Source organism: Protopterus annectens, chromosome 12.part0, assembly GCF_019279795.1.
Source record: "Protopterus annectens isolate FY-2018-M chromosome 12.part0, PAN1.0, whole genome shotgun sequence".
Classification (NCBI taxonomy): Eukaryota; Metazoa; Chordata; order Ceratodontiformes; family Protopteridae; genus Protopterus; species Protopterus annectens.
The window spans coordinates 978,889,498-978,906,105 of NC_056746.1; positions in this window are offsets into that span (position 1 = coordinate 978,889,498).

Genomic DNA, 16,608 nt, shown 5'->3' on the forward strand with positions numbered 1-16,608 from the left:
TTGCATGTATTTTTAAAATTAAAAGTCTATTTAGATGAGTGCTATTTACACTAGAATGGATACTGGTTATTAAACACTGAGTTATTGAGTATTTACACAATAAAGAACAATTACTGGGACTTTATACAAAGTATCCATAAATTAGGATGTTAAGAATTTAGTAAAAATACTTCTAACCATTGAATAATTAACTTATCTACTCTTATAGTTTGGAATATATACACATTTTTTTTACTTATATATTTATATTTATATATATGTGACTAGATAGGTATATGTTTACTTAATATATTTACTGTGTTAAGGTACACTAACTGATTAAAAAACATTTAGGTAGGGAAAACCTAACACAACTACCATTATTATTATTTTTATTTTTGTTATTTTTATTTTTATTTTTATTTTTAATAAGAATGGTATCATATACATTTTAATAAGAATGGTATGATATATATATTTTTAACATACATATTTCTATAATATAGTTTAAAATATGTTTATTTTATTTACTTTGAGTATAGAAGTGTAAAGGTCTATCAATTACATCAGTTGGGCTTCATGTCTGGTTACTGGTTCCAAATACAATACGGACTATTTTAATTAGTTTACTTATTACATGTAACTCAGTATTGTATAAAGAAACCAGGTAGGATCCTTATTATTGGTTTCGTATTTCGCTTCTTTTTAATTATTTTAACATTATAATTATTTTAACATTATTACTTAATGTTAAAAAATTAATGTGTTATGCGCGTTTTAAATGATTAATTGTGGACAGCTGGTAATCCTTATAAAGGTACCAGTGGGAGAGGAAGTTGTTGTCTGATGAAGTTCCGGCATTTGCTGGGACGAAAAACGCTTTGTGTGTTTACGTGATTTTTGTTTAAATAAACGCATTTGCACTTTGAAGCTTATTTACGCTATTTGGATTTACTGCTATCCTGCACCTCCAGCTTTATCCAACCTACTTGCGGTTTGTCAGTTGCAGGATGACAGACAAGACAGACAAGACAGCATACAGGGGCAGTATATGACATGTGGGGGGAGGCACCTTGAATGGGGAGGGGTGTTTGGAAGTCGCAAGCCCATGAGCCCCCCAAATGGACACAGTGGGACTGAGGTCCCCACTCATGGGCAATCACCACTGCACCTTCACGGCCCCAAAGGTGGCTGTGCTGGGTGCTGTGTAGGAGGGGCAGGCTCACCCTCTAATTGCGCCACTTGGCCCTCAAGCTGGCGTAGCTGGTCTTGAAACTCCCTATTGAGCTCCCTATGCACCACGGCCTGGTCCTGATGATGGGTGACAGGTTCCTTGTTGCCCCTGCTCCCAGAGGGGGTGAGCCCCATCCCCTGTGGTGGCTCCACCCGAAGGTGGCGCAGGGCCAACAGAGGAGGAGGTCCCAGGCTGGGCCCCATATGTGCTGGTGCCCTGTGTCATGGCCAGCTGAGGTGGGACAGGTGGGTCTGCTGGGATCAGCCTTCCCATACGAGCTATGTTGTAGCAGGTTTAAGAAAGATATGGGTTAGTAATAGTCAACAGCATTTAGGATTAGTTATAACAGCATGCATAGGTATTCCCATTAACCCAAGATACCAGATTTAAAACAGTTGCAGAGCAAGCAGAACACACGCATATATGGGACAACAGTGGCCATTACAACAGCATGCAGGCTTCATTGATGGCAACAGGCCACCAATATGGGGGTATTTTAACATGGCACACACATGTAAACAAATGTGAATATTTATAAACCAATAGCACATGTGTCCCAACAAAAGTTTGGAGTGTACACATACCAATTGAGGTGTGTAATTGGGTTATTTTTGCACATATGGCAGAGATGAGAGAGAGAGTTCAGTTAACAGCTAATATATCCTTGTAGTTTTCACAACAATCTTAATCACTGCAGTGATCTGTCCCTTACATGTATTATTACACGCTACCCAATGGCCTTATATTGTACAATGGTATGTTTGTAGATTATTATACATGTGACCTGTGTCTTACATACAGGCGTGACAAGATGCAGGTGTTAATGCAACATATTTTGAGAATTGCTCTCATATACTTTGGGTGAGAATCTAGAATGACAGGTTTGTTTTCATATACATTCTTTGAGTATGTACAGGTCTGACTATCAGTTATATGTCATTAATGGCTGCCTACATTTCTTGGATCATCACACTGATTTTTCAGGGGAACAGGGTAACATGCTGGTGATGTAGGACATTTTTCTGGACATGCTGGACAGATTGGAACAGTTGAGGGGTATGGATATGCATACAACTTTCTATATGAACATTCTAGCAAATTCTGTACAGATGTTGGGTGTAATTATGCATACAGCTTTCTATCTGAACATTCTAACAAAATCTATATAGTTGTGGGGTATGATTATCCATACAACTTATTAGCACTCCCGGGATTCAAACCCCTGCTTTGTGTGACAAACACATTACAGTTAACATCACAGTACACTGTGCTATCAGGGAATTGTGAAGCCTTCTAATGCTTTCTGTCCAAGTCTCCCTCAGTTATACAATATGACTGACCTCTTGGCACTTCCAACACTGTTATACAGAACTTCATACACATTTTATCTGCATACCACAGTGTGGGTAACACTGCTTAATACAACAGTACTATGTATAGAATGCAGCAGTACAACAACATATGAAAGAAGAGTAAACAGAAGCACTCCAGGGGTTATACTTTTATTCACATAATATTACACCTTTATTTATACTGGTATGTCACTTTCTAAGGCTCTTATATTTATTTGTTATGACAGTACATGCAGAATAATTACTAACCTGCCTCGCAACGCAACCTTTTCAACCTAGCATCATGGGCTTTCTGGTTCACAGCCCGCTCATCTGCAGCTGTCAGAGAAATACAGTGATATTTAGCCATACCTATCCATAGTATACAGAAGCTAGGCAATTATTAACTACTTAGTAGAATGAGTACTTACTCAGTACTGGGGCATTAGGCATCTGCCGAGATTCCTGGATCCACTGTTCCAGTACATTCCTCCTCCACCGCTTCAGGTCAGCATGGTGGTTCCTGACCTGCTCACCAGTCTGGGGGATACCTGTGGCACTGGTGAGGTCACGGGCGAGACTTTCCCAGGTCTTCGTTTTATACTGCAAGCCCTGGTACTGGCCCTGCAGTAGTCTCTGCTCATGGTGTTTTACCAGGAGCCATACCATGATTTTTGACTCCTGGATGCCCCAGTGCTGTGCTCTAAATTGAGTGCCTTCACCCACTCCAGCCATTCTGCCTGTAGTAGGAAGCTACAACCAGTTATGGCCTATTTCCCACACTTTTCCATGATTGGCCAGTTTTGAATAGGCTAAGCTGTGGGCACACCTGCTTACCTAAGGTTGGCAGTGCTTAAAGAGGTATTCCAATAGGCAGATTGAATTGGCTGCCCTACACATTGCTTACACTTACTAAGCTGAGCTGTGCAGTGCTTAGCATTGCTTAATAGTTAATTAACATTATATTTGCTTTTTGGCAGTGATTTATTATTCATTACAGGTTATTTATGTGTCTGGTATCCATGATTCATGTGTACATACACTGTATGGGGTCCTGGGGACTTCTACAGTTTATTACAATAACACCTCACATCTGTGCTTACTGCAGTACTCCAGTTCACATATTTATGTGATGTAGCTGGGTATACAACATAAGGCTGTATAGAAAGTTGTTTCACATGTTCAGCTTGTTTTCCTATGGAGAGGTTTGTTTATTAAAACCTCAATCTTATGTACTGTTGTGTTGGCTTAGTGGTTAAGTGCTGTGAATGAAGAGTACAGGGTCCTGGGTTTACAACCTGCAAAGCCTGGTTATTTTTTCATGCCCAGAATGGCAGCTGATGCATACTGAGTGATCAAGGCACTTTTGAGCACTTGTAAGCAGGTTTGTGTGGCTTTGTGCGAGGGTAAACAATGCTAACCTCCGGTTACATATGCTTACAGCGAGTTAGCTTTGATCTTGCTTCACCTGTGTGTGCATTGCTTACCCCCACGCAAATGGCCTTAAACACGCTTACTAGTGCTTAAGAGTGCTTACTACTGCTTACTACCACCTACTAGTAGTAATAGTGTAATGGTTCTTAGGGAGGTGAGAAATTTGAAGAAATGTATGGAGTTATCATTCATTACACAGTTTATCTTCCATTTGTATCTGTGATACAGTATGGGGTCACGTGATTATCTGTGGACTTTGTACAATTATGATACTGACTCTTCACATTTACATTAAATGCAGTATTGCAGTTCAGAAATGTATGTTATTAGGATATGCAATAAAAATATTTATCATAAAAAGTGATTTGGAAGGGAAAATGGAATGTACTGCAGTGGGACTCGTACTGGAAATGACTGCTTGTAAGGCGAATGCTCTGCCCACTACACTAATGCTGTACTGTTTCATTTGCATATATCTTGCTTTTTATCCTCTTTCTGCTATTTAACCTGCATTAACCGTAGCTAAGCGATGGGAAAACCCGCGCACCTATGGTTACACTTTGTCCATTTTATTAAAAAAAAAACGTTTTATTTTTGTTCTTCAGTATTGCTTTTATACATGTGAGGGGATGTCACTGGGGAACAAACATACATCTATGAGCGGTCTCGCTCATTGTTTACTATCATTCTGCAGTCCTTCATTGCAGGGCCGTTTGTATTTTGAGAGCTCTGCTCTCAGACACGCCCCCTGCACTTGGCCATGCTCCATGTAGGATTAGGAGCTCAGGCAGCGCGCCTTCATTAATATGCATGATGCGCTGCTGTCAGGCTTCTAAACGGCCGATTCCGTGCATGACTACCTTAATCATGCATGCAAATATAGTAAATCCGGGCGATAATCTTATTACTACTCTGAAAGAACTTGTGCATAGTGCCTTTGTGTTTATGATGTAATGCTTGCCATCCATGGCAGTAAGCTTCAGATAGAAGTTTTTTTTTTTTTTTTTTAAATGGGAGACTTGGAGATGGTGTGATATTGTGCTCCTTTTGTATATAGCATGAGTCAAGTAGCAAAATCAAACCCAAAGGCTCTATGAAATTGATAAACTGAGTAACTGCAAAGTGTAAAAGTGAAATATTTAAAATATATCTTAAACAATAATGCCCAGACAAATAACTGACTCATTAGTTTGACACACAAAATAGCAGTTGCAATTGAATAAAACCCAGGTAATGTGAATAGTCTTCCAAAACTGAAAAACAGAATAAAAAAGAGTTTTTGCAGGTGGCCAAGTGTCACTCACTAGTGTTTTGCAAAGAAGTCTATTTCCCCATTTAACGTATGATCTGATGTTGTTAATCTTTTCATTCATCACTGATGAGTTTGGTTACGAGCCCTCGGAACCGAGTAGGACTTTTTACCAAGCTTGCGCCAGCCAAAAAATCTCTCACGCTAAGTCTCTACCCAGAATGCCCTTCCCTGTTACCTCAGATCTCGTTTGCCGTGTAGCTGTAAAGCCGCGTTTCAGCCAAGCTCCCAGCTAAGTGAAACTATTTTTTGATATTTGTGTGAAAAATTTTGGATATCTTCATGTTTTATTAAACAATTAGTTTTTCTAGTGTCTTTTCTTCTGTCTGACCTTGGTTTTTCCTCTCTACCCATAGTTACCATTGGTACACATTCAAGTACCATTGTTGGTACGGCCTTTTCTCCCTTACCCTTGTGGTATTTCTTCAGTACCATAGTTGGTATTGTTTAACCTGTTAGGTGACTTTTATTCAGGTGTTTCCTTTATTTTCTCTATCATACCAGTGTATTGTTATATTTGTGACTTTTTTGAATTGAGTTGACTTTGATTATAGTTGGATTATACAGTTGGCCTGTGGTGTTTTTTCTCTATCAAGATGTCGGATAAGAAAGGTACTTCAGGTTTTAAGCATTGTACTTCATGTAAGGGCAAGTTACCTAACAGTGATTCTCATGATGACTGTGTATACTGTTTGGGAGTGTCCCACCTTTTGGTGTAGCCTCCATGTGACATTTGTCAGAGTTTCAGTCAACGCACTCTTAATGAGCACAAAGATAAACTCATTCTGAAAGGGTTACTCAAGTCTCCTTTCTCAGAAGCCTTTTCTGTGATGGAGGTCTCAACCCCTCCTTCTAAGGACAAAAAGAGATCCCACTCTGTTCCTTCTTCACCATCGGGTGATCAGAGCAATCCTGAGAATTCAAAGGTCCCAGAGTTATCTTCAGAGCATAAATTAGCCTCCTTGGCTCCGTCTACTTCGGCTCTGACCATCTCAAAACCTTTGATACCGGTGCCCATTTTGGCACCAGTCCTACCTCCGGCACTGATCATAGACCTTACTATGCCTATTTTGTCTTTGGCACCTGTGGCCACTTCAGTTCAGGGCACACCTTCGACTACACCATTAGTTTCCATTTTGGAACTGACCGCTTCGGCTATGAGTGCCACTTCGGCACTGAGCATTGTACCGACCTCACTGGATTCCGGTCTCGAAACTAGAGAATTCAGTGCCGGCAGACCTTACACCACGGACCTGATGCTCCCCCTCCGTAGATCCATTTCTGGGCCAAACGTATAGCCCCTTCATCAAACATCCTGACTCCCCATCCAAAGTATCCACTAGATCCATCAGGAGCCTTTCTGAACACGATGTGGTATGTCTTGTAGACCAGCTGTTGTTAGCCATGGGGATTCCCTCACTTTCTAAGATGCATCCACCTGCAGGATGTTGGTTGCCTTTTCCACAGACTCCATCTTACACTCCTCCTTCGACCATCTCTTTTCCGAAGCCTTCTGCTCTGACATCCTTCTTGGAACCCATCACCTTGGCACCTATGGTGCATCTCACTCCGGCTCCGAGTTTGTCCCTTTGGTTTTCAGTTCCTGCTGAATTGGTCCTTCCTCAAACTGGGGACTGGGGGACGGGCACATCGGTTTGAGGTACGGAGCCACCTCCCTCCTCAGTTCCATCTTCGATGCTGATAGCCACGTCTGCACCGATCCTGCTTGAGGCTCCATCCATGGGGGGGGTTTGTTGGAGTGGGTGTGACACCGGTCCCGAGGTTGTCTTTCTCAGTTCTGGGCTCCCATCCCTCTTTGGGTGGGCCTGCCTTCCACGTGATGGAGAAGGGTTATTGCTTCTGACAGCACTCCTTCAATGTTGGAAACCCCAGTTTTCACCCCCTGAGCTATATCTGTCACAGACCACCCCCCAGGACACTGGGCAGAGAAGGTGCAGGACATCCCTGTTCAGAGTACCTGCTCTTCCTAGTCCTCCTCAGATATCCCCACTGATGAGCACCCTCGAAAGAAGACGTGCAAGAGGAAGCACATGGACTCACCCAAGGAGTTCTTAATGGAAGACATGGATTATGATGATGGTGAAGGGTCTCCACAGTCACCTCCTGATGATTTCTCCTTCAGAGACATCCTGGAAATGTTAAAGCAGAGAGGTGACTGGAAGCCCTCCAACTCTTTGTCTGAGGACCCCGTGTTCCTGCAGGCTTTTTGCACCTAGCCTTTAACTCTTGGATAGCCCTGCCTGCTGATGAGATCATCCCACTCATCATGCAGCAGGCTTGGAAGAATCTTGATTCCATTGAGGCGATCCCTCGGAGACCAGACAAAATTCTTTCCCCTCCCAAGGAGAACCCGCATTGGTCCAAAAGGTTACCAGTTGATGCTATGGTGGTGGCACTGGCCATGAAAAAGGACTTGGCTGAGGAAAGTCCCACTGTCCATCCGCCCAATGGGGAGTCAGACTTGGACAGACTTAGGAAGCATGTTTTTGTATCAGGGACCTTTGCCATATGGTCCATGAATTATTTGGCACATTTTACAAGGCTCCAGATGGACTTTCTCTCTAGGATGCTCACAGGACAGCTGTTTGACAAGGCCAGGGACAAAGTGGCCTCACAGCTCACAGCCCTGGAATCAATATCCAACTCGTCCATGAGGTTGCTGTCACATGCAACCGAAGGGGTGGCTAGAGCAGTGGGTTTGGGCATTGTTATGAGGCGTCATGCCTGGATGCGCATGTGTGACCTCGCAGACCCCTTCAAGTCTTCCTTTCTGAATGCTCCCATTGAAGCTTCATCCCTTTTTGGCTCCAAAGTGAAGGACACACTAGCCAGGTGTGAGCAAGATGGAAGGACCCTGTCTGCCATAGGCCTATGGTTTTCCAACCCTCAACGTACCTTCTCCAGGAATCAGAGGAGTGGAAAGATGTGGCATAAGAAATCTCAGGGTCCCTTCCATGCCACATGTGGTGATGATATTCCCAGAGGCAGAGGGGGGTAACAATTCCGGAAGATGGGCCTATAGAGGCAGAGGAGGGTCCTCATAATCAGGGCTCCAGGGATTCCTTCTCTGGACAGCTTTATCAGCACTGCTGAGGAGAAGCCCAATTGCTTAGCTCTGGAAGCAGTCAAGGGTAATTTCTCTCTGCACCAAGCTGCCCGCAATCCATCACCACCAATCGTTGGGTGCAGACTAGCGGTTACACATTTCCCCTTTCTTGTCAGCCAAATTTTCTAAGAAAACTTCCCAACATACAACCAAGTCAAAGGGAAGAAGCAGCTTCAGAGATTATAAAGCTATCTCAAAAAATAGTCATCCAACCAGTCTAGCATGTATCCAGATTTTACTCGAGATTCTTTTTGGTGCCAAAAAAGACAGGGGACTGGAGACCCATTTTGGATCTCAGCAGCTTAAACAAGTCTGTCACCCAAACCAAATTCCAGATGGCCACTGTTCAGTCCATTCTCCCCTTTTTAAGAGAAGGTGATTTGATGTGCTCTCTAGATCTCCAGGATGCGTATTACCCCATCAAGATGGACAAATGCTCCAGGAGTCTGTTTCACTCCCCGCTAGGAGCCAGTCATTATCAATTCCGTGCCCTGCTGTTCGGTCTTGCTACAGCCCGCAGAGTGTTCATGAATTCATGGCAGTGGTAACAGCTCACTTGAGACTGAAAGGATTCAGGGTGTTTCCATATCTAGATGACTGGCTCCTTACCGGCCCCACCAAGCATCTTCTGGTAACAGCACTGCATTATACTATCTCTCTGGCAAAATTGTTGGGAATAACGATACATTGGGAGAAATCAAACCTTGTTCCTACACAACAAATAGAGTTAATTGGAGCGGTGTTCAATACTCAGTCCTGTCTGGTATCACTCCCAAATCATAGACTCCATTGATTGAGGCTTAAACTCCAGGTGATACTCTCACAAACAACAGTTTCTGCAAAGGAAGTTCTTCATGCCCTAGGTTCTATGGCAGCATCAATCCCAACAGTGCCTCTAGCAAAGCTACACATGCGGATTCTGCAATGGCTCCTTCTGTGTTAATGGTTCCCAAACTATCACCGCCTCTGTTCCCAGATTCAAATAACCAACTCCTGCAAACAGGGCCTGCTTTGGTGGATGAGGCCAGACATAGAACTTTGGAGTTGTCCATTTCAATCTCCTCAGACCAACAGCCATTGTGACCATGGATGCTTCCCTGATTGGGTGGGGGGGCATTTACAAGGAAAGACTGTTCAAGGCACATGGTCCATCTCAGAGGCCCACCTGCATATCAATGTTCTGGAACTGAGAGCTGTGCTGTTAGCATTGCAGGCCTTCCATTCGGCTCTCCCTTCCGGGACAATTGCAATTCAATCAGACAATATGTCAGTGGTTTGGTATATCAACAAGCAAGGAGGAACCAAGTCCTATCCCCTATGTTGAGAAGCCATGAGAATTTGACAGTGGGCGATAGCTTCCAACTGCTTTCTAATAGCAACGCATATCCCAGGGAGCTCCAACGTAATTGCAGACAAGCTGGGCAGATGCACCCTCATGCCTCATGAGTGGTCCCTCAACTCCGAGGTGGTGTCAGCAATCTTCAGCCACTGGGGCCAGCCCTGCTGCGATCTTTTCACCTCCCCATCAAACACCAAGTGCAGCAGCTATTTCTCCCTATTTCACCCAGAGGGGGAGTCTCTGAGGGACGCTCTGATTCACAACTGGCCCATGGGACTTCTTTATGCTTATCTTCCTATCCCTCTGATCCCAAAATTTCTAAAGAAAGCTCTTCAGTTGAGATGCAAGGTGATCCTCCTAGCCCATTCTGGCTTCGACAAGTTAGGTTTCCCTTCCTTTGGCCTCACCTAGTATACCCACCATGGATTCTGGACCCTCTACCAGATCTGATTACTCACCCTCAAGGGATGAGTCACCCAAATCTGTCCAGTCTCAAGCTGACAGCTTTGTTTCTCCACTTCCACTAGTAGCCAGGCAAACTAATCTCTCCTCGCCTGTTCAAGACATCATTCTACCCTCTCATAAACCATTCACCAGAATACTATACCAGGATAAATGGAAAAGATTCTTCATCTGGTCCAAGGATAACATGCTAGACCCATATTTGGCTCCAGTTACTGCAGTGCTTCAGTACTTGGCTAAGTTTTTTGATAATGGAGCCTCTGCCTCTACCATACGAGTACATCTAGCGGCAATTTCCAATTTCCACAATGGTATAGATGGCACCCCTCTTATCTCTCTATGCATTTGCAAGGCTTTCCTCAAGGGGACTTCTCATATCAGGCTCCCTGTCAGACAATCCGGGGAACCATGGAACCTCACTCTAGTCCTTCAGTCTTTGACTCAGAAACCTTTTGAACCTGCTGCGAAGTGTGACCTAAAGTTTTTGTCTTGGAAATCCTTGTTCTTGGTAGCCATCACATCTGCCAGAAGAGTCACGGAGCTGCAGGCATTATGTATCAAGAGGCCCTATCTGGTATTTCATAAAGACAGAGTATCACTTCGGACGAATCCACCCTTTCTCCCCAAAGTTGTTTCTGAATTCTCCATAAACCAGACCATTGACCTACCAGTGTTCTTTCTGAATTTTGCCAATAGAGGAGAGTACTGCCTTCACTCTTTAGATGTACATAGACAATTGAGATTTTATAGAGACAGGGCCAAACCTATCCATAAATCTGAACAGATTTTCATCTCCTTTTCTGGGCCCAGACTGGAAGAGACTGTTTCCAAGGTTACATTGTCAAAATGGCTAAGGGACTGCATATGTTCCATCTATTCCCTCAGTAATGAACCTATGCCACATCTGTAGCTTTCCATTCCAGGGGTTCCATGGCTAACATCTGTGCAGCAGCTACTTGGGCTAAGCCTCATACCTTTATCAGTCATTACAAATTGAACTTGGTCACCAGAGAGAGAGAGACGCCTTCAGCTCAATGGTACTCAGGAATGTTCTTCCATAAGTGCTGCCCATGGATCTCAAGGTAGCTTGGGATTCTGTCCCATCAGTGATGAATGGAAAGAAGATTAAAAACATCAAATAAAGAAGTTATGTCTTACCATAACGTTCCATTGGTGTTGTTCATCATCTTTCATTCATCACTTCTCACCCTCCTTCCCCCTCCAAAGGCTCCTGGTGGATGCTTTGGGTCTAAGTGTTGCCCTAGGATAGTTGCACAGAAGTGGCCTCGGCTTTATTTCCTTTTCTTTAGAAAACCCGATCTGAGGTAACAGGGAGAAGGGCATTCTGGGTAGAGACTTAGTTTGAGAGTTTTTTTGGCTGGCGCTAGCTTGGTAAAAAGGCCAACTCGGTTCCGAGGGCTCAGAACCGAGCCCATCAGTGATGAATGAAAGAAGATGAACACCATAGATGGAACATTATAGTAAGACATAACTTTTTTCACTCAGTTTCTCCACAGAGATTTTGCAATGTCGCAGTCCATTCAAAAAAGTAACATTATATAAATGTGCAAATCGGAGGACACTCAAAAAGCTAAGTAGGTAAGCCCAGCCCTAGGGCACAGAGAGATAAAGCCTTGACTGCAAATGCAGATGACACAAGTTGGGTTATTGGCTTTGTTTACTGGAATTATCATGCAGGGATTAAGTGTAAGCAGCTGATGCCAATTTGCCCATTCTTGGGGGAGAGGGTAGCTGGACCTGTTACACTGCTGATCCTGGCCAGCAAACTGGGGTACTGCAGGGCACATCTGATTGGGTTGTAGTGTTTAAATGCTACAAGGAAACCAGGAGGCTGGGCATATGATGATACATCTCTGTCCTAGACAACAGCACTTGCATAAGCCACTGGCCACCACAGGGAGGGAGTTAGGTGGACAGGAAGTAGATCTAACTGTATCTAATGGCCGTCTGGCACCATGTCTAGCTAATAGTGGGGAATAAATTAGTTGACTACCTCTCACCCTAGTCAGAAAACTAATGCTCTCACCTTCATTAGTGGAGAATGAATGAGAAGTTTTTCAGACAATGAGAAGAATGAATTGGTCAGTAGGTTTCAGTAGGGTAACAGAGGGAGGTCCTGACAGTCAGGAGTGAGGGTAAAAAACATAAGTAACAAAAATGAATTAAACATATGAATGGGTATCTGTGAATACATTGTGAAACTTCATTTTTGGTAGAACAATGTGTTATTAAATTATCTTCCCCTGCTGAAATTATTTAGACCAAATACAACCTAAAATTTTAAAACATGATCATGACCAGCCAAACCTGTATGTTAAAACAGTGCACTATTTGTGGTTTAGATTTTAATAACTTAAATATGGTCTCTCAGTCTTGCAGCTTTTAATCAGTTTTGCAAGTATATAAAGCAACACATCACCACGTGCTATGCTATTGCAAGTAAACAATTTATTAATTAAAATCTTCTGAGTCAATAAAGGAAGAGTGAGCCAGACCTTTTCTTCATGTTGGGGGCTCTTTGATTGCTGTAGAAAACAGGTTAGATGACAACTGATGAGAATTCCACCTGTCAATAATGCTGCAAGGGTCTGTTCCCTGAAGTTCTACTGCTTTTACTTTACGGTCAGTACCTCACACAGTTGTATGGTCCTGTACTACTAAGACTGGTGGTTTTCTGAGCGTACCTTCCAAATTTGAAAAAAATTACCAGTCACTATAATTACAACCCAAGGTTACCCTGAAAAAAGGACTGAAAATTAACAGGAAAAAAAATATATGTCTGTTTCACATGCACACAGACTGAGCTAAAATAAACTAAGTACTTGGTCCTTTGATTTTGTATATGTGCGTCATAGCTTTCAACCTGTTAGCACAAAAAAAAACTGGATAAAGACAAAAGTAATGGGGGGACAAAGACCAAAAATAGGGGCAATTTTTAAATATTGTTCTTAGAAACTTAGAAAGTTACTAGAATAAAAGGTATTGTGTTACAATGCATCTTTTGAATGATATGATGTCTGAAACTCAAATGCCTGTCATTAGTGAATTTAATCCTTAGTGATTTGATGCAAAAATCCAGAAAAACACAAATTTTATAAGGAACATACGAAAATATGAGGCAGAAATCTGGGCATTCTGTGAAAATCTGCCATTTGAGAAGTATGATGTGTGTGTGTGTGTGTGTGTGTCTACATGTATGCATACATGTGCTGTGGTTTTTAGAAAACTAATAGAATGTTTTGTATTTGTATTTCATAACTCTACTGAATATGTGGAAACATACCATTAAACTATACCAACATGTAAACAGCTGCATAGATACATCTGTACCTGGTAGAACAAGTGATTGACATACCACAAAAATAACAACACCCCTCTCCCCCAGTAGAACTTTAATATCTACAAGCTTTGTAATAACAGGAAGAGACTACTGGCTAAAAGTAAGAAGAGGAATACACTTAATGATGGGGCACCATCATTAAATTAAACAATTGACTCAGGTACTTAGTTAAATCTACAAAAGCTAATTTCAAGGCAAAAATAGCTGCCCAAGCAAACGACAATATCAATGTGTTTTTAGTTATGTTAATCATCTCAAGAGCACAATGCAACAATGTGCTGAGCTGATTGCAAATTACGTTACCTACACTGAAGCTGAAGATATAGTTAATCTACTGGCTGATAAATCCATCGCAAACTTTACTCCTCTCTCTTCTATCTCACATTACATATCTAAAATCAGCCCATCACCAGCAATCACGCTAGACTAACTCCTACAAAATGCTATTAAAAGCAAAAATACTAACTCAGTAGGTTCTGACAATCTCTCCGGAATCAGGGTGCATCTTGAATATCATGAAGCACAATTTAGCCACACCCATAACAACATTGTTTAGTTTTATCCTCCATAAGAGTTTTGTACCAAGTAAATGGAGAACAGCAACAACTATTCCTCTGCAAAAGGGAGGAAATAACATGGACTTAGGCAGTTACAGCCAAATAACTGTGGCCAGCCTCCTATGCAAAGTCATGGATAGAATTATAATGGAATTAATCAATAAGGACATAGGGGCACTGGACCTATCTCAGTTTGGATTTCTCCAAGGCAAGTCATGATTATGCAACTGTGTGGACTTTTTTTAAAAAAAGTCACCAAAGCAATGAATGATGGTAAAATGATACACATCACCTACCCCAACTTGGCCAAGGCATTTGACATAACTCCCCACTCAGGCATGAAAGGAAAACTTAATAAACTAGGAATAAGCCCCTTTGTCATCCTACTGTATTGTTAACTGGCTCATAGACAGGATGCAGGAGATCAAAATAGGGGAAGCTACCTCCACAAGAAGACCAGTCACCAGTAGAGTCCCCCGTGTTTCAGTGCTGGGACCACTTCTATTCATCATCTACTTCTCTGATGCAAAAACACAGATCATAAACAAGATAATTGCTTTTCAATTGAGGGATGTTGCTGTCCCCCTTTACTCAGCCTTCATTAGGCCAGTTATTGAATGTAATGCCCCTTTTGGCATGGATCTATCCAGGCACATGCGAGAAATGTAACACCCACAGAAGAACCTTACAAAAAAGGATAAAGGGCTTTAATAATATGTCCTGAATGGGTCACCTCAAAGCCCTATTGCTATATTCAGTCATATATATATATATATATATATATATATATATATATATATATATATATATACAGTGTTTATCTGTGTCTAGTATACAAGGCCTCCTCTGACCCATTATTGATGGACTTACTACACATCTGCAATAAAATGGTATCTTCTGCAACATTATCAGAATGGTTTGAAGAGGCAGGTGTTGCTCACAGAAATTCTTCACAATCTGATCTTGTTGAGAAGACTGTATAACAGTAAAATATAATGGAGACTGAAGATCAGACTGTTCTGCTCATCACTCCAAATAATGCAGACTATATGATGTGACAAACATCAACTCCTTTGCTGTTGCTGGAGGCTGTAAAGAACATACTGCAAAAATATGTTACTAAAATGCAACATGGTTAGAGTATATTACACCATCCAGGCTTGTTACTAAATTAATTAATTCTTTAGTGCAATGGATAAAGCAAAAAAATTATAGATGATATTAATGCTGCAGCAGCTTTTGTTCAACAACCCACAATCTTTAAAAAATCTGATGTATTACTGCATATAATAAATTGTTTTTGAGGAGGGAGTCTTACATGTTTGCAGAACATCTGCATTTCATTTTGGACTTCTCTATTTCTTTTCTGTCATCAGGAATAGCTATACCTTCTGACACTCAGTACAGGAGGTCTGACCTACATGAATGGCTAATAATACTATATTGTTGCATCATACACCTATAGTGTCAACAGAGCCAGATTGTAAACAAATGGGGCTCTATGCAGGTTTATGAATTGGGCTTCTGACAGCCATACTAATATCCCGTAACTTGGCTATCTCTCCCCATTTAGCATAAACACTGTTCAAACCTGTCAGTGTACATACTATTTTTTTCTTTGCTTTTACAGTTTTCGTGATTTGGAGTTCATTTAAAACTATAATGTCAAATTTTACAGAAATAAAAACACTGACAGACATTTTCTAAACCAACCAAAACAAAGCATTCTCACATTGAGAATCAACTTAGCATGAGAAACAGTAAACTTCTCTTCCCTTGAAACTCACATTTAGTGAAAATGCATGACAACTCATTAAACTACAGGGACATGCTGGGATTCATTCTCAAATAGCATGTAGTGAAGTACTTATTAAGGTTTATGTGAAGGGTGCAGAAATTGAAAAAAGAAATATATAACACATTTGCTAACAGCCTGGGACAGCCCACAGGACATGTGTCTCTCTTTTTAGGAGCAGCTCTGGAATACTGAATGGTAATGTAACTTGGCAGAATCACAAGGAAGACAAATGAAGGCTGAGATAATCAAACTATGTGCTACAAGAATCAGCTCTTTAATAGTTTATAACCTTACTCATCTGCACTAAGTGCTAGACAAAGTGTTGTAATCCAGATACAGTGCATTTCACACCTGTGTGCCTGCAAAGAACAAGCCAAATAAAAAATGTATTAATTTAAAATATTAACATTAAACTCAGAGATGTCATGCTGTCCAATTTATTTACAGCTAAATAATAAACACATTGTCAACATTAAGGAAACCAAGGATCACATTCAGAGAACATGGCTTATGTAATGATGCCCCTGTTTACTTCAAGCAGTTTCCTTTCTTTACACCATAACTAATCTAATTTTTAGGTACTAGTTACTAGGCTTGCAGTCCTGAGGACCCTTGTGGAGCCTAGTCCAAATCCCCAGTAGCCCCAAAGCACTGTCTTGTTAAGTGACCTGTGCAAT